This window comes from Mesoplodon bidens (genome assembly GCF_964165515.1).
Source record: "Mesoplodon bidens genome assembly, chromosome: 8".
NCBI lineage: Eukaryota > Metazoa > Chordata > Mammalia > Artiodactyla > Ziphiidae > Mesoplodon > Mesoplodon bidens.
In genome coordinates this window covers 96742849-96764978 of record NC_138165.1, presented here as the reverse complement: position 1 = coordinate 96764978, position 22130 = coordinate 96742849, and positions in this window count along the sequence as shown.

The following is a 22130-nucleotide window of genomic DNA, read 5'->3' as shown; positions in this document are numbered from 1 at the left end:
ATTTCTCCCCAGTAGATCACAGCCATAACAATTATCTATTACCCAGTAGCAGGAATGATCTATGGCAAGCATTATTCAGCTGGCTCTGAAAAGCCTCATGTGCTACCTTGAGTTTGGTGAGGTTACTGATGGCTTTGAGTTTGGCTAGGGGAGAAATGGGGAGAATGTGCTTTTTCATTTACAGAGCAGGGTTAGTTCACACAGTGAGGAAACATGCTCATGGATGACCATTCCCAAGGGCAATATTATAAGAATAGAAAAAAAACAGCATACACATGCTGAGTAAACACTGAAGCTGAGGTGAAAAGGAAACAAATACGATCCCACAACTTACATGGTCTTATAGGGGAGAACTCAACTAAGGCAAAAGTTCAGTTTAGAGGGTGCTCATAATGTTTGGTCCAGTGCCCATCTGCATGAGTAAGCATCATTTTTCTTCCCAAACAAGTTTTTCCTGCTTTGTTGTTTATTTATTCATTCATTCATTTTTCTGTTAATCTTCGCCTAGATTCCCAGGCTCACAGCACAGGAGTTGTCCTCAACGTTTCCTGTATCCTCCTGTGCAATGGATCTGTGACTCTATGTCTGAAATGACTTTTCCATTCCCCTCTTTGCTGCCCTTTCACTATCCAGATCAGAGCCTGCATGAGTAAACAAATCCCCAGCTGAAATTGTCTGTTTTCACAGGGCTCATAACCCTTAGTTTACATCTCTCCCATAATATTTATCAAATGTTGCCTTGCTTTGGTTTGGTTTGTATTTCTTACATTCCCTACTGGATCATAAATGGATGTCAGGCAACATTTTCTTCATGTCCAATTTTTCTATGGCATTTAGCTCTGTACCTTGTACACAGTAGAGCCTCAATACATTTCACAAATTGATTTCAAAAGCTAATAATTTCTCCAGATCCAAGAAGCCCGTGGGGTAGAATGAAAGTAGCAGCAGGATGAAGAGTACAAATCTGAGCAGTGATATTAATAATCATAATGACAGTAACAGCACATTTATTGAGGGCTTATAAATGCCAAACCCTATACTAGGCATATGTATATGATTATATATAACATTAATAAGAACAGACAAATAAGCATGTTTGTTGTTGTTGTTGTTACAGATTGCACATAATTTTACAGATTAGAAAATTGAAAAGCAGAGAACTTAAGAACCCTGTTCAAAGTCACATAGTCCATAAGCATCAGTATTACATTCCAGAAGGCCTGACTGCAGAACCCACCATAAAATAGGTAGGTTATTCTATGCCTCAGTCTCTCAAGTTTCTCCTCCAGATCACAAAGGGAAAACATGTCCTGGGATGTCCTGGGGTTCTGTCTTCCCCTTGCTCCTCCAAAACCTGTTGGACTCCCTGACCCTTGAACTAGCTACCCTGGAGCTATCGCAGGAGTCCAACATCAGAGGGTCCATGGGTAGCCAGGACCACTTCTCTTTCTTTGATTATGTCTGCAAGTCCAGATGCACAGCCCTGGGACTTGTCAGGTACCTAGGGACTGGGCAGGAAAGCTGGAATAACTGGGTGTCCCAGGAGGGTTCCTCCTGACTCGTCCTGACTCCAGATTTCCCCAAGGAGCTCATATTCTGTGGGCAGAGACTCCCAACATACAATCAAACAGAAAAACAAATATCAAGTGGTGATAATGGAAACTGAAAAATGCAGCAGGGTGAAGGAAAGGGGGTGAGGGTGGCTGTTTTAGGTGGGATGGTCAGGAAGGGACTCTCGCATGAAGTGCCAATGAATACGAGAAAACATTTTAAAGGAAGCCTCCTGAATTTATGTATAGCCACTGATCACAGTATTTTTATTTCATTTGTTGTGTGCTGTCTTAGGAATAAGGGCCATTCATACTATAAATGGAAACTTAGGAAAATACACATACACAAAACACACACACACAGGCACATAGACACATAGACACAAACATATGCACAAAAATACATAATGGATGAAAATTATCTGGCTAGGGATATTTTAAAAGTATGAAGTCAAAGGAAGATCTCCTATTAATAAATTTGAGACAATTGGAGGTTTACAAGCCAGGTTGGGGAGGGACTGGGGACAGGAGAGCTTTCTCCACACTCCTGGGGTCAAGCACCTGGCTGTCACCTGTTCTACTGATGCCCAAAGACAGGTCTTCTTTAGATGCGTAGGTTTTCAGTTTGATGTTCTTATAATCTGGATGTTAGCTTTAAGCCCCTCAAAAAAGGCATTTCAGGGATATATTTTAAAGCAAATTCCAGTCTATTATTACTATTTTCTTTATTTATTTATTTTTGGCTGCATGGGGTCTTTGTTGCTGCACGTGGGCTTTCTCTAGTTGTGGTGAGCGGGGGCTAATTTTCATTGCGGTGTGTGGGCTTCTCATTGCCGTGGCTTCTCTTGTTGTGGAGCACGGGCTTTAGGCGCGTGGACTCAGTAGTCGTGGCTCACAGGCTCTAGAGCACAGGCTCAGTAGTTGTGGTGCATGGGCTTAGTTGCTCCGTCGCACGTGGGATCTTCCTGGACCACGGCTCGAACCAGTGTCCCCTGCATTGGCAGGCGGATTCTTAAGCACTCTGCCACCAGGGAAGTCCCCCAGTCTATTATTAAAACACCTGTTCAATCGTGAGACCATTCCTGACATATGAGGGATTATAGGCTGGAAAAAGAAATGACAGTACAATTTATGAGTCGTCTCACAATTCAGTTTTGAGGAAACGAATCCCCTGTATTTCCTGTCAAATTATTATTAAAAAATTAATACAAGTCTTTCCCTTTAAACTTATAAAATTACACCAAATGCAATAGATTAATTTCTTACATGTCACCATTTTGGAACAAAGCAGGAAGACAGGAGGAAATAATTCACTCTTTTGAGCCATTCTCTGTGGTTTAGCCTCTGACAATCAAATTTTTGTGACCCGTGTGGTCATTCATAGATAGGTGTTCATTGCAGAAAAGCTCAGCCATCACAGACTCTGCTGACACGATACAAGGAAATCCAAACATGCTTTGTTATTCACCTTAATACATCTTAGTCTGACTGTGTATTGATTGTTTACAAGCTCCTGTAGTGAAACAAAGGGATCAACCCCAGTAACATGAATGTCGTTCCCTGTGTGCATCAAGTCCATTAAAAGAAACCACTCAACAGCATGAGTTTTAGGTCAATGGCTTTTAAAACATGGAGTTCCTACTGCAGAAGGACTTTTCCAAGGTGGAGAAATGGTACAGAAAGTTGACAATGGGAGGCATACGTTGAAAACTAAGGGGAACAAAATTGGTTTAATCATAGAACCCCATCCAAAAGAAAAAGTTGGGCAGGCTCATCTTTTCAATTCCATAGTGTATTTTTCATCAGCTCTAGCCCTCCTTGCTTCTATCTCTTCACAGGTCCATTTTCTTGGTTTCATGAGACATAAACTTGTGGTTAAGAATTACATCAGAATAGAAATTGAAAGAATTATGCCACAAAGGAAGGAAGGAATGATTCTGAGTTGTATCACATTATAAATTGAAAGAATTATGTGATTGGATTCAATTCTGGAGTTCAGGTGTCAAAGAGATAGGTCAGCAAACCAAGTGGCATGATCATAGTAGAGGTTACAAAGATCCCAAGCTTTTGGTTAAAGAGATAAGGGGGCTGGCCTTGAGAATTCTCAGCAATATTTGACATTTAAAGAAGTTTGAAACTTTGGAAGACAAGAAAATGAATGCCATCCTGGGAGTGGGAAACCTGAGGAAACTAGAAAGGTTGAAAGGAAAAGGAAAGAAATGAAGGAACGAGTTGATAATATAGCTGAAAGCAACTTGCAAATATCAACCTTTTAAGTACAGGGATTTTGTTCACCTCTGTTCATTCATTTGTTTAATCAATAAATACTTATTGAGTATTTACTGTGTCATGCATTGTTCTAGACTCTGGAGATAAAATGATGGACAAAATTGACAAAGTCCCTGCCTCCATGAAACTTACATTCTAATGGGAGAAATAAACAATGAATATTTACATACGTTTTAATATAGTATTAGATAGTGACAGGTGTCATGAAGAAAAATAAAACCAAGTGATAAGGTAAGAGATGTGCTATTTTAGATAGGATTTTATGTCCTGGGAAAAAAAAGATGGGGGATCTAATTTATAGCCTTTCTGATTCCATGGTGTAAACACTCCTGCTCTGGTCAATTTGGGCTACCACCATGCCATTACTGAATTCAAAGATGGGAAGAAAAGCTCACAGTTGCCCCTTGCAAGCTCATATAAGCTGGCTCCAGCCTACCACTGGTGGATGGAGAAGGCTTCTATGAAGAGGTAACATTTGAGAGGAAACCTCAAATAAAGGGAGGCACTGAGCAATGCAGATCTATGGGAGAATAGTATTCAGACAGAAGAAAGAGCCATTGCAAAACCCTGAGGCATGGTCATGCCTGATGAGTTAGCAGAACATCAATGAAGCCAGGGTAGCTGGAGAAGAGTGAGTGGGAAAGGTAGGTGAGGCCAAGATCATGAAGTGCTGTGTAGACCATCTTGAGGTCTTTGGATGTTATTCAAACTGTGATGGGAAGTGACTAGAGGAGTTTGAACAGGGGCTTGGCATAATGTGACTTACGTTTGAAAAGGATCACTCAGACTGCTAGTGAACAGAATATGGGGGTGGGGATGGACAAGAGAGGAAGCAGGGAGACAAATTTGGAAGCATTTTTCAAGTACCCAGGCAAAATATGGTGGTGAACTGAATGGGATGGAAAATGGTAAAGGTGGTGAGATGTTATATTTGGGACCAATCTGTCTTTCATACACACATAGATATATACACATATGCATACAAACATACATATACACATTCAACTTCTGGAAATTGAGCTCCAGATATGATGTGACTTGCCTTAGGTAAAACACCCAGAAGTGGCAAAGTCAGGACTGATGCCAAGCCCACATCTGTACTTCTCAGGATGAAGCACTAATGGGGTAGTGGGGTTGTTTTGAACGAGACCAGGGCTTGAAGATAAGACTGTCTGGTAAGAGCTTTGAAATATATTTTGAAACTAGAATGAGCAGTGTTTGCTCATGGATTAGATCTGGACAAGAGAAAGAGAAATGTCAGTGATGTCTCCATGAATTGTATCTGAGTATCTGAGCTAGTGGTTTGGGCATAGAGTAAGTTGGAAAGTATTAGGAATGAACATATTTATGGGGAAATGTTAAGCGTTTGGCTTTGAATACTCTAGGTTTGAGCTGCCTCTTAAATAACCATGGGGCAACACAGAAAGGTGGCTAGAGATGCAGTCTGGAATATAGGAAAGATACTGAGGTTATAGAAACAAATGTGGGAGTCATCAATCTTGTAAATGGTATTTAACGTCATAGCATTAGATGAAATACTGATGGAATAAGTGTATCTAGAGAAGATACATGAGGAAAACAAAACCTTGGGGCCCTCCAAAATTTAAAAGTTAGAAGATAGAAGAATCCAGAAAAGGATATGAGAAGAAAAGTAAAAATAAAAAAAGAGAATTTTGTTTTCCCAGAAGCCAAGAGAAGAAAGTGTTTCAAGGGAGAGAATGGTCAGTTTGCTAAATGCTGTTAGAAGTCAAGAAAGATACAGACTGAAAATTGACCATTGAATTTGCCGACATAAGGGTCATTGGTTACCTTGACAGAGTCTCAGTAGGAGGAGGAGAATAGTGAGGGTGTTGGGATGGAGCTTCATATGAGTGATTTTGAGAGAGAATGGGTGATGGGACAATGGAGAAAGCTAATATAGACAACACTTTCAAGTTTTGTCTTATAGCACAGATGAGAAATGATTCAGGAGTGTAGAGAGATGTGGGTTCAAAAGAGAGATTTTTAGCAAAAATATTACAGCATATTTGTGTATCAATTGTAATGATCAAAAGAAGAGGAAAATTGACAATACTGTAGAGAAAGGAGAAAATTGTAAGAGCAAGGTTTGGAGTGAGAGGATAGGAAGAGATCCAGATAACAAGTGGAAATATTCATCTTAGACTGGAACCCAGACCATTCATGCAGCATAACAGGAAGAAAGGCAGAGCATAAGGGTACAGAGGCAGGCCATGTGAAATGTTGGTGGTGAGGAGGGAAAAACATTCCCTTTTGAATGCTTCTATTTTTCAGTGAAATGAGAAGCCAAGTCATCAACTAAGAGTGAAGGGGTGTTTGAGATTTGAGGGGTGAGGAAAACATGTTACTTGGCCCTATGGGAGATGGGAGAGTAAATCAACTGTAGGGTTGCCTGCCAGTGCTAAGGGTCCACTGGAGATCTGCTATCATAAATGCAAAGTGAGGTCAATCACTAGTCAACATGGCTAGTGTTTTCCTCCAGTGGAATCCAGTTATTTGAGTACAGTTGTAGAATCTGAAAGGAATTGGGTTGAATCAGGGTTGGAGCTTTTCTAGGCACAGAAGAAGAAAGAAGAGAAGGGCAAGGGAATAGATTATGAATGTAAGGGAGCATTTATAATAATGGTCTATGAAATCTCAGCTAGACAGGGAAGAATGTGAGGAGGCATGTGGTGTGCGTGTGTGTGTGTGTGTGTGTGTGATATTGTGGAGGTACCACTGTGATGATAGGTATCAATGGATCTCAGATTCTAGTGAATCTGGTGTCGTGAGTATTAGGAGGAGCGAGCTGAAAATATAGGAGAAAATAAAGAGTAGAATCAGTTAATTAAGATTTTGGAAGTGGTACACCTACGGATAATAACAAAGTAGTACTGGGGAGATTTTAAAAAAAATAACACCAAATCCAGGCTTTACCCCTGATAATTGAATGGTAATTTTGGGGAGGTGGGGCTCAGACATTGGTATGTTTCAAAAGCTTCCCAGGTGACATTAATGTGCATCCAGAGCTGAGGACCACTGGTCTAGGGATTATATTTTAATTGGGATGAAGCAAGTCCTAAGCATTAGGATTTTAGAAATGTCTCTAGAACTATTTTTTCAATGGTTTTAATTGTAGGAAAATACACATAACTTAAAAAGGAAATATCTGCATAGAATATCTTTTTCTATCCTTTCACTGTCAGTCTATTTGTGTTTTGGGATCTAAAGTGAGCCTCTTGTAGGCAGCATATAGTTGGATGATGTGTTTTATCCATTCTGCCAATCTCTATCTTTTGACTGGATAATTTAATCCACTTACATTTACAATAATTACTGATAAGGAGGGACTGATTTCTGTCACTTTGTTATTTGTTTTCTATATGCCTTATAGCTTTTTTTGTCTCTCATTTCCTGCATTACTATCTCCTTTCATGTTTCATTGCTTTTTTGGTTGTGAAATGTTTAAATTTCTATTTCCTTTTGTGTTTATTCTACAGCTATTTCTTTTTGGTTACCATGGAGGTTACATTTAACATCCTAAAGTTATAACACTGTAATTTGAATCTATACCAGCTTAACTTCAATAATATACAAAAATTCTGCTGCTTTATAGCTCTATCCCCATCCCTTTCCGTTGGTGATATCACGAAATTACACTTATATACATTATGTGTCCCCAAATGTAAGTTAATTCTTTTAAATGTATTGGCCTTTTAAATTATATAGAAAACAAAATTTGAAGTTACAAACCAAAGTTACAATAATATTAGCTTTTAGACTAGTAAGTGTATTTTTTTTCTTTAAGTGTACTAGTCTCTTGAATCGTGTAGAAAATAAAGTGCAATTATAAACCATTGTTACAATAATACTAGATTTTATAATTGCCATAATTTACCTTTATTGAGATCTTCAATCTCCATATGGCTTCGAGTTCTTTTTTATTTTACCCTTCTTGCCTCCCTGGAACATTTCTTATAGGTAGGTCTAGTTGTCACAAACTTCCTTAGCTTTTGTTTATCTGGGAACGTCTCAATTTCACCCTTGTTTTTGCAATATGCGGGACTCTCACTGTTGTGGCCTCTCCCGTTGTGGAGCACAGGCTCCGGATGCTCAGGCTCAGCAGCCATGGCTCACGGGCCCAGCCGCTCCACGGCATGTGGGATCCTCCTGGACCAGGGCACGAACCCGTGTCCCCTGCATCGGCAGGCGGACTCTCAACAACTGTGCCACCAGGGAAGCCCTCACCCTTGTTTTTGAAGTACAGTTTTGTCATATGTAGGATTCTTCAGGTTTTTTTTTTTTCCTTTTAGCACTTTGACTATATAAACACATTCTCTTCTGGACTCCAAAGTTTCTGATCAGAAATCTACTAATAATCTTATTGAGGAACACTTGCATGTGACAACTTGCTTCTCTCTTGCTGCTTTCAAGATTCTCTCTTTGTCTTTGCCTTTTGAGATTTTGATTATAATATGTCTCAGTGTGGGTATCTTTGAGTTCATCTTATTCCCAAGTTTGTTGAGCTTCTTGGTTATTTATATTCATGTGTTTCATCAAATTTGGGAAGATTTCAGCCATTATTTCGACAGGTATTCTCTCCGTCCCTTTCTTTTTATCTTCCTTTTCTGGGACTCCCAAAATGTGTGTGTTGATCCACTTGATAATGTCTCACAGGTCACTTAGGCTTTTTTAAGATTTCTTCTTCTCCTTCTTCTTCTGTTCCTCAGATTCAGTAATTTTCATTGTCTTATCTTCAAGTTTGCTGATTCTTTCTGCCTGCTCAAATCTGCAGCTGAATCCCTCTAGTGAATTTTTAATTTCAGTTATTTACATTTTCAGCTCCAATTTTTTTAGGTTTTTTATTTTTTATTGTTATGTCTATTTTATTTATACATCATTTTCTTTACTTTCTTCACATCTTCCTTTAGTTCTTTGAGCATTTATAAGACAGTTGTTTTAAAGTCTTTGTCTAGTTTATGTGGCATCAGATCTTTTACAGGAACAATTCCTGATGTCTTATTTTTCTCCTTTGAATGGTCCATACTCTCCTCTTTCTTTGTATGCTTTGTGATTTTTGTTCAAAAGTGAACAATAGAGTCTAATAATATGGTAACTCTGGAAGTCAGAGTATCTCCCTTCCCCAAGGTTTTCCGGTTTTTTTTGTTGTTGTTGTTGTAGGCTGTCTCTGTGCTGAGGATCATCCTGAGGGGTAAACTTAAGGTCTTCTCAGGTATTTTCTGAGTCTTTTCCTGGACAAGGACAGTCACTTTCTAAGTTTCCTCGTTTGTGCAATTGTTTTTAAATGTCCTAATTTTTAATGTTTGATTCCCAAAAGGGGAAAAGAGAAAAATGAAGGGAGGATAAAAGGCACTGGCCTTTTAAATCCCGTAGAAGTCACTTCAGCCCGTGAGAGAGGGGTTTGCAACAATGAGGGGAAATGCAACAAAATCGTCCACCTGTCTCTTCATCTGCATCTTTGTGATCAAAAGCAGCAATCAGCAATCAGAGCACAGATTCTTGATATTTGGAAGATAAGGTCCTTTTTTGCCCATCCTGGCTCCTGTAAGCTGTGTGTAAGCTGCTCCAGGAACCATGAACAACTGCCTGCCATGTGGCTGAGGTGGGGGATAGGTAGCTGCTACAGTGCTAAGAGGTGAAATTGACCAAAATAAGCCTCGACATATCCTCCAAGTCTTCCCCTGGACATTGTCAGGCTTCAATAGATTCCAGAGTTCCAAAACAGTTATATCAGATAGATTCTGCCAGTGCAATTGTTGTCTAGGTGAGAAGATAGATTCCTGGTGATTACTACTTACTCTACCATTTTCCCAGAGTCCTCTCTCCTTCCAGAGAGAGGGCTCTGGGAAAATGTTGTTTATATTCAACATAAAGCAAAAGTTAAAAATCATCTAGAGAGTTTGTTAAAGCATGATTTCTGGCCCTACTTCCAGAGTTTCTGATTTATTAGGTTTAGGTGGTGTTAGGTGATGCTACTCCTGGTGGTCCAGAGGACACACTTTAAGAACCAAGGTTGTAGCCACACTGTTAACTTTGGGAGTAGGTAGGAGAGATGAGTAATCCTTCTCAAATTTTACTGTGCACATCAATCATCTAAGCTTTGATAAAAAGCAGAATTTGATTCAGTAGAAAGAGAGTGAGGTCTGAGATTTTCTGTATGTATCATAATTGACCTCATGTTGCTGCTGGTCTGCAGATAATACTTTGAGTATCCAGGGACAGAGTGTAAGATAATAGGTGAACTAACAGGTGAGAGCTTTTGATGAAAGAGGCAACAGATATTTATTCAACTCCTGCTCTGTATGCCAAGCATTGCAGTGTTTTCTGCTAACAATTAAAATATGCAAGGGCAGAAACCTACTAAATGTATTCTATGCTTCATTAAGTGTCCTTGCTTGATTATAGAAATAACATGATCTTAGTGATATGGTGCTTCGTTCTCAAACGTTTTCCAAGTAGAATTTCCATATGTAGAGAAGATTGGCTACTTAACGCTATTTGGCTATTAGATGAGCTGAAACAGTTACCCACATGTTAGATGTGATTTAAAGTTTTGTGTTTTATCTTAAAATGCTATGTAAGTTTTACTTGTTAAGCATAATGCTTGTTTTATAGAAAAAATTTTCTTTAACATTCTTAAGAAAAAATTAATATTCAAGGAAATATTCATATTTTATTAAAGGAAATAAATGTCCTTAAATTAACTTTAAGAAAAATTAATACTCAAAGAGAGCTCATTCTTGTCCTCTCATTTTGTTTTTCTCTTGGAGTGTATGTAGACAGTGTAAGAATCACCATTGTATTAAAAAACAAAAGACATTATTTATAGCCACTGTTATAAAAAAGGTCAACATGGAGGCTCTAGACTCTCCCTAACTGAGCTCAGTCTGGGTTCCACACTGTCAGCTCTGTAGCTGGTTTCTGGAGAGTTCCTTAACCTCTGTATATAAACCTTGGTTTACAGATCTGAATAGAAAAAAATCAAATAATATTTACCTAATAAAGTTCTTGTGAGGAGTAAATGTGGTATTTGTGTTCAATCTTCAGCACAGTGTCTGACATAAAAGAAGGGCTTATTCAATATTAGCTATTACTATTATTATTACTATTTAGGGTAATAAGTATATCTGGATTCAGGTCTTTCCCCAATAGGGGCATGTTTTCTAGACCTGGAGCACATCACATCTCTTTTTTAGGACATCAGTTTTCTTCCCTGAAAAAGAAGAGGAGAGTCAAGAGCTCTGTGGTTCTCAAACCACTTTATCCAGCATCAGAATCACCTGGAGGTTCTGATTCAGCAGCTCTGGAGTGAGCTTTGAGAATCTGTATTTCTAATGAGTTCCGTCTATCTTCTACTGATATTTAGCAGAGGGTCAACAACACGTGCAATCTTGTTCAGGAATTAGAGAAATGAAAGAATTTAAAGAATGCAGGGTTAAAGAACTCTATGACTGAAAAGAATCTTGGGGGTTATTTATGGAAGAGGTAAGAAGCTCAGAGAAGAGCAGATGCTGGTCCAAGTTAATGCAAATCTGGAACCAACACCCTGATGTGGACCCCTATTCATGTTTGCCCCTCAACTGCCTTCAGCTCACACAGAACCTGGAAAACGGTTCTTATTAACTTAGACCGACTTTAAGCAGTGCTTGATCAGATTTCTCTAGCCAGTGGGTGCAAATGGGATAACAATAAAAATAATAGTTAATACTTACTGAGTCTTTCCTATATGCCAGGAGCACAGACATAAACTATATTCCTGTGGTTGTCACCAACATTTGCCTTTCAGTATCATTAGTAACTTCTGAAAATCCTCCAAGATGTCTCACGTATGGTCACAGATGAGCTGGTATCTTTGCCAAGTTTTTCCTCTCCTGCTTCAGGCTCCTTCAGTGATGTTGGCTGCTGAAGTTGTCTATACAGGTTTGGCTGCCTGCATTAGAAGATGCTTCATTTCCAGCCTGAGGGCTTTGCCCTAAAAGTCTGGTGAGCTGGGGACACCACCATCACCATCACCATCACCATCAGGTTCAGCCATGGCTCTGGAGCCTTCTTCATGCCAAAGCCTCCTTGTGTTTCAGGTAGACAGTGGAGGACCAAAGAGGCGTCCACCCAAGTAAATGGTTCCTGCTGCCTCAGAAAGCTACACCCTCATGGAGATATGGCTGTCCGGCTTTCTCATTCAAACAGACCTTGAGTTTCTGAGCCAGGTGCCGACAGTGGGGAAAATGATAATGGGTCTTCCTCCTTTTTTTTAGTCCTACTGGTTTATTCACTGTCTTTTAGTGTGTAAACGTTTGTTAGGTACCAGCTGAGTTTCTCCATTTAGCATCATCAGCCTGATTTAGAGGGAATCCCTTTGAGAATATGGCACTCCTAGAGTTTTTGGTGGTTTTATGTTGGCCTTTGTGATTTATAAATATGTTAGTGAGAATTGAAAGGTGCTGAATCAAAGGCCTGCTTAGCCATTTTTGTTACTTTTTGTTTGAATGCATTTTAGAATTATAGAAAAGCTGCAAAGAATAGTATGGCGTTCATCCAGCTTCACTCATCCAACTTCCACTAATGTGAACATCCTACATAACCATCATACAATAATCAACACCAGGAACTTAATGTTTGTCAGTACTACTAACTAAACCTCATCTTATTTGGATTTCCATAGTTTCTCCACTAATGTACTTTTTCTTTTCTAGGACTGTTTCCAGGGCCCCAAATTTCTTTACTTTTCCTTAGACTCCTCCATTGTCTAATATTCCTCAGTCTTTTCTTTCATGATTTCAACACATTAGAAGAGTACTGGTCACTTACTTTGTTCCTAAATTTGGGTCTGTCTGATGTGTTCTCGTGTTATAACGAGGTTATAGGATTTTTTTGGCAAAAATGATGTTGTGTCCTTCTTAGTGCATCATATCATGGGGTTCATGATGCTGAATTTTCTTATTCTTGATGATGTTAACCTTGATTCCTCGGGTAAGGTAGGATCTGCTGGTTTCTTTCCAAAGTTATAATCTTTCCCTTCATAATTCATAAATATTTTATGGGACCTACTTTGAGACAATACAAACATCCTTCCCCCCCCAAACTTTTATCCATCAATTTTAACTCCATTAGTTGGTCTTATCTGCAATAATTACTATAGTATTTGCCTAATGGTGATTTTCTATTTTTCTCTTTCTCTCTACATTCATCATTTGGAATTGTTTTGTAAGGAGGAATTCATTTTGTTCTTTAACTTTAATGATATGAACTTATGGATATTCATCCTCTATTCAGTGGGTTAGAATCCAATGATCTCCTTATTTATATTGTTTCTCTAATTGTTCCACTTTGGTCATTGGGAAGTCCTTTGGGTTGACTCCTGTATCAGGAAGCAATTTTTACTGGAAATTGGCCTTAATATTTTTTCTTTTAAATCACAGATTACACTTTTCTACAGTATAATAATCCCCTGAGGGGGTTGTTAAAATATAATCCTTGTCCTCACTCCCAATATTCTGATTCAGAGGATGGGGTTGGGACCCTGTAATCTACACTTTAACAAAATATAGGCTGGATTGTTAAACTAATGGGCCACAGAAAACATGTGAGGAACACTGTTTTAGAGACAATGTTTCAATATATAACCTGTAGACTTTTGTATCAGTATACCTTTATGTATTTCTATCTAGCTGTATATCAACCAATATATCTACCTACCCTATATCCATGCACAATATGTACTAGATGTTCTTTTTTTATAACCTGCTTTGTTTTCACCCAGTAATTTCATGAAAGTTTTTGCATGATAAAGAATATGCTTCTACAGCACCTTTTTCAATAGCTATTGTATTTTATGTGTTAGAGTTGGTTAGATTTTTTTACCTTTATAAATAACACTGTTGACATATATCTCATATATAACGAATTATTTCTTTCCAGTAAATTTATAGAAAGATGTCGACTCAAAAGTTATTTACATGGTTGAGGCTTTGGAAATCTATGGACAATTTGCCTTCTGTTGACAGTAGATGGTAGTGCTTTCCCCCCCACACACTTTAATCAATGTTTAATCATATTCATTTCGTAAAATAGGTAGCCAAAGAAAAAGTATCTAACTGTTATTTGAAATTCTTTTATTTTTAATGGCATTAACCTTTTTAATATTTTTATTGGTCACTTATATTTCTTCTTATCAAATGCAAAGTTGAACCTCTACCTCTTGATCAAAGAAGCTAAGTGGGAAAGCAAGGTTTTAGGAAGACTGACTTTGTAACAAAATGAAGGACTGATTGTGCTATTGAGGTTTGAATAGAGGGGTTGCATATCTGCTCAGCTACTGAAAAAAGAATCACATAAAAATGTTGCTCCTGTGTGTACCCCAACATAGCAGTTTTGCACTGCTTTATTTGTCTATTTATTTGGCTATCTCCCAAGTTATGAATGGCCCAGCTCTTAAAGGCAGAACTTTATCTTTCTTGATGTATAAATCAATGCCCATCTAGCAGACTCTTTGGCATCGATTTGCATTCCAAGGACATGTTAGCTGGAAGAATAAAAGGATATCCCATTGACAGTGAAACATCTCAGACCATCCATGTACCAAGAGAAGAGCATCATTCACTTTTCTGACTCAATATTAGAAGTAATAGTAACTTTTCTTCTTCTAAAAACTGTCATTTATCTTGCTGCCTAGAGTAAATGTCTGCTGGCTTAACTTTTTCTGTTTTATCATTTATGACCTGCCTATTCCAAAAAGAAAGATGTTTTGTGGGTTAAATTAGTTAATAATAATTAAATAAACTTTTAAAGTTAAAGGACAGTTTCTAGGAACTCAAAATAAATTTGCTGTTGGCAGTAAGATTTAGTTATAAGATTTCCGGGAGCCAAGAAAAAGGTAAACATGTTGAGTTGTATAATTTTTATTGCCTCTAAGAGGAAGCTCAGTGGGGAGAAACCAGGGGAAAAAAATGTTTAATCACCAGGATCATTATGTAAAAGACACAACAGGTAATATCAAGAACAATGTCTTCTACTACAGTTTTGTAAGAAAAAGAAAATGACACACATACAAACAACCATGCACACACACGTTCTGCATGTAGATTGAAATATGTTTTATCTTTCTTTGACTGCCCAGTTATATAGGCTAATTCTAAGCACATTTTAACAGAATATAGTGCAGGTATATTGTTTTCTGAATACCCAAATTTATAGAGAAACAGCTCAGAAAACCCAGATCCACAGCAGAAAAGAGAGCTGCGACACAGGTTACGTTGTAGGGGTACTAACCTGCCATGCGCATGTGCATGAACAGGCTTCCAGATGCCTGTGCACTTCCCAAAATTCTTTGCAATACATATATATTCTCTGGGGAGAAGGTCGATCTCTACTTCATATTTTCAAAGATTGTTCATTGATCCAAACTGCTTTAGAAACTACTTAACCAGAAAATTCCCAAATCATTTTCATTTGATTTAAAAATTCTCATTCCCTAAGCTAAAAATCAGGAGGAAGTATCATGGGATTTTTCTGGGAAGAGACCAGGGTGACAGGGGAAGTAAAAATAGGATGCTCTGGGCTCGCATAACCAAGCATGCAGATGATGTAGGGGACCTGATGGATGTCCTGTGTTGGCTTTTCACGTGGATCCCTGCTTACTGAGTCACTCCAGGCCATAAATTGCAATTGCTTCCCTCCTTTTCTAATTTCAAAATCTCTCATTAAAAATTTATAGTGGGCAGTCATCCAGCTATTTATGACTATGTCTAGACAACTGAAAAACAGCAGACAGTGGCAGGGTCGATTCGGGGCTTTCACTTGTCTTGGTGACCAGTTCAGATCAGGGCAGAGTTGATCAGATCAATTAAGTGGAAATCAGATGTTAATGCAACCAGAGCAATCGACCTAGGGAGAGAAACTGATTGTCCCCACTGGCGGTAGCAGGGGCCAAAAGTAAATATCCGTTCTCTTGTTTGCAAGCATTTGTCAACAGCGTCACTGTGTTACTCTGCTTGGGCTGGCATCAGAGAATTCCACAGACAGGGTGGCTTAAACAACAGAAATGTATTTTCTCACAGTTCTGGAAGCTGGAAGTTCCAGATCAAGCTGCCATCAGGGGTAGTTTCTGGTGAGAGTTCTCTCCTTGATTTGTGTACAGCTACCCTCTCCCTGTGTCTTCACATAGTGCACAGTGGAAAGAGAGACATCTCTGTGTTTCTTCTTTGTCTTATCAGATAAGGATACCAGTCCTATCGGATTAAGGCCCCACTCTTGTGACTTCATTTAACTTTAATTACCTCCCTAAAGGTCCTGTCTCAGAATACAGTCACATTGGGGGTTAGGGCTTCAACATAGGGGTTCTGGGCAGACACAATTCAGTCCATATCAGTCACTGACTAAATAGGGCAAGACCTGTTGAAAGCTGCTTGTGCAAGTAAGGTGACACCTCATTTTTTCTAGACAAGATGCCTTCATTACCTCTGTGACAGTGAGACCTGTTAGTCAGCTCTCTTTGGGCAGGATTATTAGTTGGCTTTCATAGCTTGCTCAGAGACTGTCTATGCTTTTTTTTTTGACATCGTTACTGACGAAACACCTGGAGACAGGCAGAAAACACTCAGGACACCAGAGGGGAAAGATGAGCAATGATGAATCTCGTGGCCACTAGAGAATTCCTACTTTTAGAAACAGAAGCCTACATTATGAGGTCCTGTAACCTGTGTTAGTGGAGTTGGGCTATAGCAGCGAGAGAATGCACGATTCAGTGTCCAGATTCTTCCCATTACAGCACATTCGTTTGTTTGCTTGTGGGGTAATGGGCTATGTGTCATTCTTAATGATGTGGCAAATTGGAGGACAGTGGAAGAACAGGGCATTCTCAACCTGTGTGTGGCAAGATCACAGGATCCTAGAATTTTAGAAATAAGAGACTTTTGCAGGATTGAAGACTACTAATAGTCCCCTGTGTTTGTTTGGAGCTTCGTGGTCAAGGAGGCTCTTTCATACACTTACCACCTGGCCAAGGCTGACACCAGGTGTGGACACCTGGATAAAGCAGGGCTGACCAAATTCGCTCTGCTACAGATTTGGAATTGGAACTGAAAGAAATTGGTTAATCTTTGCTGATGTCTGGAACTAAGGGCATATAAACACAGGAGCTATGAGATAATTGTATCCAAATGAACCCAGAGAAAGCTGTTTTGCAGATACAGAAGGGTGAATTAGATATAAAGAGAGTAGCAGAGACAGATTATGGAGAAGGAGAGGGAGAGGGAGAGAGCTAGAGAGGGGAGAGGGGAGAGACGGGGGGTGGGGCAGAGACTGTGAGAGTAATGGTTCAGTTCCTTATGAACTCAGAAGCTAAATCTGGCATAGCCTTCTCTGTGGGTGGGGAGGTAGAAAGGAGCAGTTCACAGAATAGCAGAAGGACTACTGTCATGAGTTTTGGAAAGCTCCAATTTTTTATTTTTTAACATCTTTATTGGAGTATAATTGCTTTACAATGGTGTGTTAGTTTCTGCTGTATAACAAAGTGAGTCAGCTATATGTATACATATATCCCCATATCCCCTCCCTCTTGCATCTCCCTCCCACCCTCCACATCCCACCCCTCTAGGTGGTCACAAAGCACCGAGCTGATCTCCCTGTGCTATGCAGCTGCTTCCCACTAGCTATCTATTTTACATTTTGTAGTGTATATATGTACATGCCACTCTCTCACTTAGCCCCAGCTTCCCCTTCCTCTTCCCCATGTCCTCAAGTCCATTCTCTATGACTGTCCCCAATTGTTTTTAATAATTTTACAGTTTAGACTCTGGCCTAATCTTTATTTCACTAGACAATATTGCCTTCTAAAACACATATGAAGCTATGAATCCTGTAGTTTAATCCTGAAGGTGTACCTCAGTAAAAAGAATATTAACCCTTGCAAAGAAATCCTTTCAAAATATCTCAAGACATTTCTACATAGATCCCAGAAATGTCTTAAAAATATCTTTATTTTTCCTTTCTGGTCCACTGTTCCCACACACCACAGCTATCCCCGTGCATCTTGCTCCAATGACCTGTTTCTAGAAAAACTCCTTTTGTGCTTTACCTAACAGCCTCCTGAGAGTCCTGTCACCACATCTTTTTTAGTTACAAATGCAAGAACTTTCTAGAAGAATAGAGAAGCAAAAGAGCATGAGAGAGTTAAGATAAAATTCTCCTATTATAGTATTATGCAGAGGAAAGGCACAGACTGCAAATACTTTACTTTTATCATTTGTAACCCTGTAGACTTGTAATAGCATATAAAAAGACAGTAAAATCTTAGAATTTAGGATCTGAGAAGGACTTTTGAACTCATTAAATCTAGACAACAATTCTACAAATTAGGACGCTTGGTCCTAGGTTTGAGAAGCACCTTCGTAAAGATTATAACTTTAAATAATCGCAGCCTGCACAGATGTAGAGATCAAAGTATGGACACCAAGGGGGGAAAGCAGCGGGGGTGGTGGTGTGATGAATTGGGAGATTGGGATTGACATGTATACACTGATGTGTATAAAATAGATGACTAATAAGGACCTGCTGTATAAAAAAAATAAATGAAATAAAATTCAAAAATTAAAAAAAAATAGCAGCCTGACAAAATGAGTTATTGGAAGGACAAAATACTGAACTTCTCATATAATTGTTTAGTGCTGGACCAAGAAGGAACTTAGAGATAATTTCTCTAGCCTCCTTACTTTGTAGGTGAGTGTACTGAAGATTAAGAGCATCAAGTGACTTACTCTAGGTCTGAGATCTAATTAAGATTAGAGCTAAAACTTAACATGGTTCTCAAAGTGCTTTGATGAATGATTATATCCCCTTAGACCATTGGCTTCCAAACATTATATTACTATTTTAATTTTAAAAATGGATTCATTGTTTAAACAAATTAATATAAGGAACTCTAATTGGTAATACTGATAATCCCTTGAATGGAGCATTGTTTAAAGACTTCCCCAAACACACACACACACACACACACATATACACACACAGAGTCCCACCTGCTTACCTTCATTATATACCTTGTGACCCCTGGGGGTATGCTGAGAAAACTTTAGGCCTCAACAAAGCAGAGTTTGGAAACCCCTACTTGGAAACTGCCTCACACCAAGATACTCCCCATCTCCATTTATAAGGTTTGGGAGGATTCAGGCTTTAGAAAGAGAATATAGCAAAGAGAAAATGCATTTGCTCCAACAGGTCACACTGTAAATTTACATATTTTGACAAAGCAGCATAGGACAAGGGGGAGCAAAATGGATGAGAAGGAAGAAGAGATTGAAAACTACCCTGAGATCGGGCCTAGGTGGCATTAAAGATCATTATTTATTCATCTTCTGAAGAGGCAGAAGTGTATGAACTTGGTCTCTCTGTTAGACTGAACATCCATCACTAATTGAAAGATGTTCGGACAGCAAAGCTGGTTTTCATTCCTCCCCAACATACTAGTCAGACACAAATCATTTTACTGATTCCCAAGGTGCTTCCTAATTCTCCAAACATCTTTGCATCATAAGGATCTGCTGATTTCATTAAGAAAAAAAAAAATCTTTTTGCATGCACATGTTTGTTCCCCTAAAGGCTTGCCTGCAACCCTAAAAAAGAATTTCCTGAACTTTCTAAATATTGAAAACACAGATTGGGGTAATGAGGTCTAAGAGAAGGACTAACTGAGGAAATTTAACAATCTAATACAAATGAGAGGTAAATTTTAAGGAATGGAGTCAAAATGAAGAATAAGGGGATGACATTTCTTTTTTTTTTTTTTTTTTTTTTTTTTTTTTTTTTTTTTTTTTTTTTTTTTTGCTGTACGCGGGCCTCTCACTGCTGTGGCCTCTCCCGTTGCGGAGCACAGGCTCCGGACACACAGGCTCCGCGGCCATGGCTCGCGGGCCCAGCCGCTGCGCGGCATGTGGGATCTTCCGGGATAGGGGCACGAACCCGTGTCCTCTGCATCGGCAGGCGGACTCTCAACCACTGCGCCACCAGGGAAGCCCAGGGATGACATTTCTTTTATGACAGTCATTAGTGGAAGAGTTCCAAAGGTAGCTTCCCCGTAGTCACAACCATCTGTCAAATATTATACCAAAGGCCTATTCTAATAATGTTCTTAAACTACTTTGAAATGTCACTAAGATCAGAAATAGAGACTTTTCTAAATTAAAGTTTTGTATTTATCCTTGTATATTAAAAACAACAAGACTAAATCATGATTTTGAAAGATTTTTTTAAAAGTTTAATGTCTTAAAATACATATTTTCTATGAATAAGAATGTGATCTTTCTGATTAATTAATATAAAAAAGAACACAAACATATTTTTTAAGGTAACTAAAACAGTTAACAAAGCACAAAAAGAAATCAAAGTAGTTTAAATTTAAACCTGGAAAGAAACTAAAACAGTTAATGAAGCACAAAAAGAAATCAAGGTGGTTTAAATTTAAACCTGGAAAGAAACAATCCCAGTGTCAGACTAAAAAAGATGTAGGATGTATTTTCAATAAGATATTTATATCTACTATTTTAAGTTTTTAAATACTCTAAGTGGAAACAGGCCTACCTGAAACTCAGACTAAAAAAATTCTGTTGTATAATTCTGGTTCTAATATGCTCTCATTTTATCTACATTAAAATAGTCTTATAGAGAGAAGAAAGCTATTATTGTGCTAATCTTGCCCTCCTTTTAGGGTTCTTAATTACTCTAGTTATAGGCTCTATAAAAATTCTTAGACAAATAGATTTCTGTGTAAGAAAATTCAGAAGCAAAGGATAAGTCACCCCCAAAAGGACTTTTATTTCAATATCTGCTTTTATAATTTCAAATAATTTCAAACTGAAGTAATAAATACATTTATGTCCAAATTCAGTTGGCATGACTCTAAACTTAGAATGAAAATGAGAAGGATTTGCAGATAAACACTGTGATTATCTTCACCCTATCATGGATAATTGTCATTCAGGTTAGTTGGGACAGCTACTTGTGTGCATGGGCAGAAAAATTAAGGATAAGAGTAATATTGCTATTATATCTTAATAGGATGAACCAACACCAGTTTGCATGTAACATCAGATTTTGTATTTTGCAAAAGAGGGACAAGTGTCTGGGAAATGTTTCAAAGTTAGCGTGCTGGGGTGAAATGAACTCTGGAAGTGGAACCAGAAAACCCAATTTGGAGTCCCGTATCTGCCACTTATGCAGTGTGTGACCTATGTCAGCTCAATCATTTGGGGCTCAATTTTCTCATCTGTAAAATGAAGAGATTGTACCAGACAATTTTTCAAAGACCCTTCAGAACTAATTGTAGTTATGGTAACTCTAAATGCTTATGAAATATGTTTTTAAATCGAGAATCTAAAATGGAAATTATCTATCAGTGAATAACTTAATAACCACAACAAGGGACTACAGATGGCATAGACTCCATATATAATGAATATACAAAAGGGAAAATATGACTTAATTCCCATATTTAAGAAAATTAAAGAGGAGATGTAACTGAAAACTTGGGGCATCAATACAAAATATACAAAGGACTATAACTTCAAAAAATACCTTTTGTCTTACCACAGTTGCATTCCATATTAAATATATTTCTACTGGAAAAAAATTGGAAAAGATCTTAACTTTTACCATTTGGGGAGTTTAACAGAAGACATTATTGAGTTGGCTCTTTTGATTTAAATTTTTCATGTAATGACACAAATTGAATTGCATAGCTGACATAAATTATATTTTTAGATATTTGATAAGACATTGAATATTATTTTTTTAGTTTTCTTCTACATCTTAGAGCCAATGAATATATATTTTTTCTGGTCTCAGATATTTTCTTAGCTCTTGAATGTTCTCTAGGTATAGGACAGTGGGCTTATACTGCCTAAATAATGAAAATAGCCCTGCAGTATGTCTTCAACTAATATTTCTTGAATGAGTAAATTCTAGCCCTGTACATCCTTCAACACTTAGCTTGTCTTGCCACTGTTCCTCTTTATCTCTTCCCTTTTAAGGTGAGGGTAAAATTTCTCGGGACTGATTGACTATAAAGTCATTGTTACTCCATTTGGGTAACATAGAAACCTTGATATCGTGTCAAAGCTTTATCTTCCCTCCAAACACCATTCCTGACAGAGTAGATGCTCACTGAATTTGAGGCAGCCACAGTGGGGAGGAAGAAAGTGTCCCTTCTTCTCTCCCTCCCACCCTCCATCTCTGGGCTGGGTTTGTATGAGATCATTGCAGCCCTTCCAGTCTCCTTTT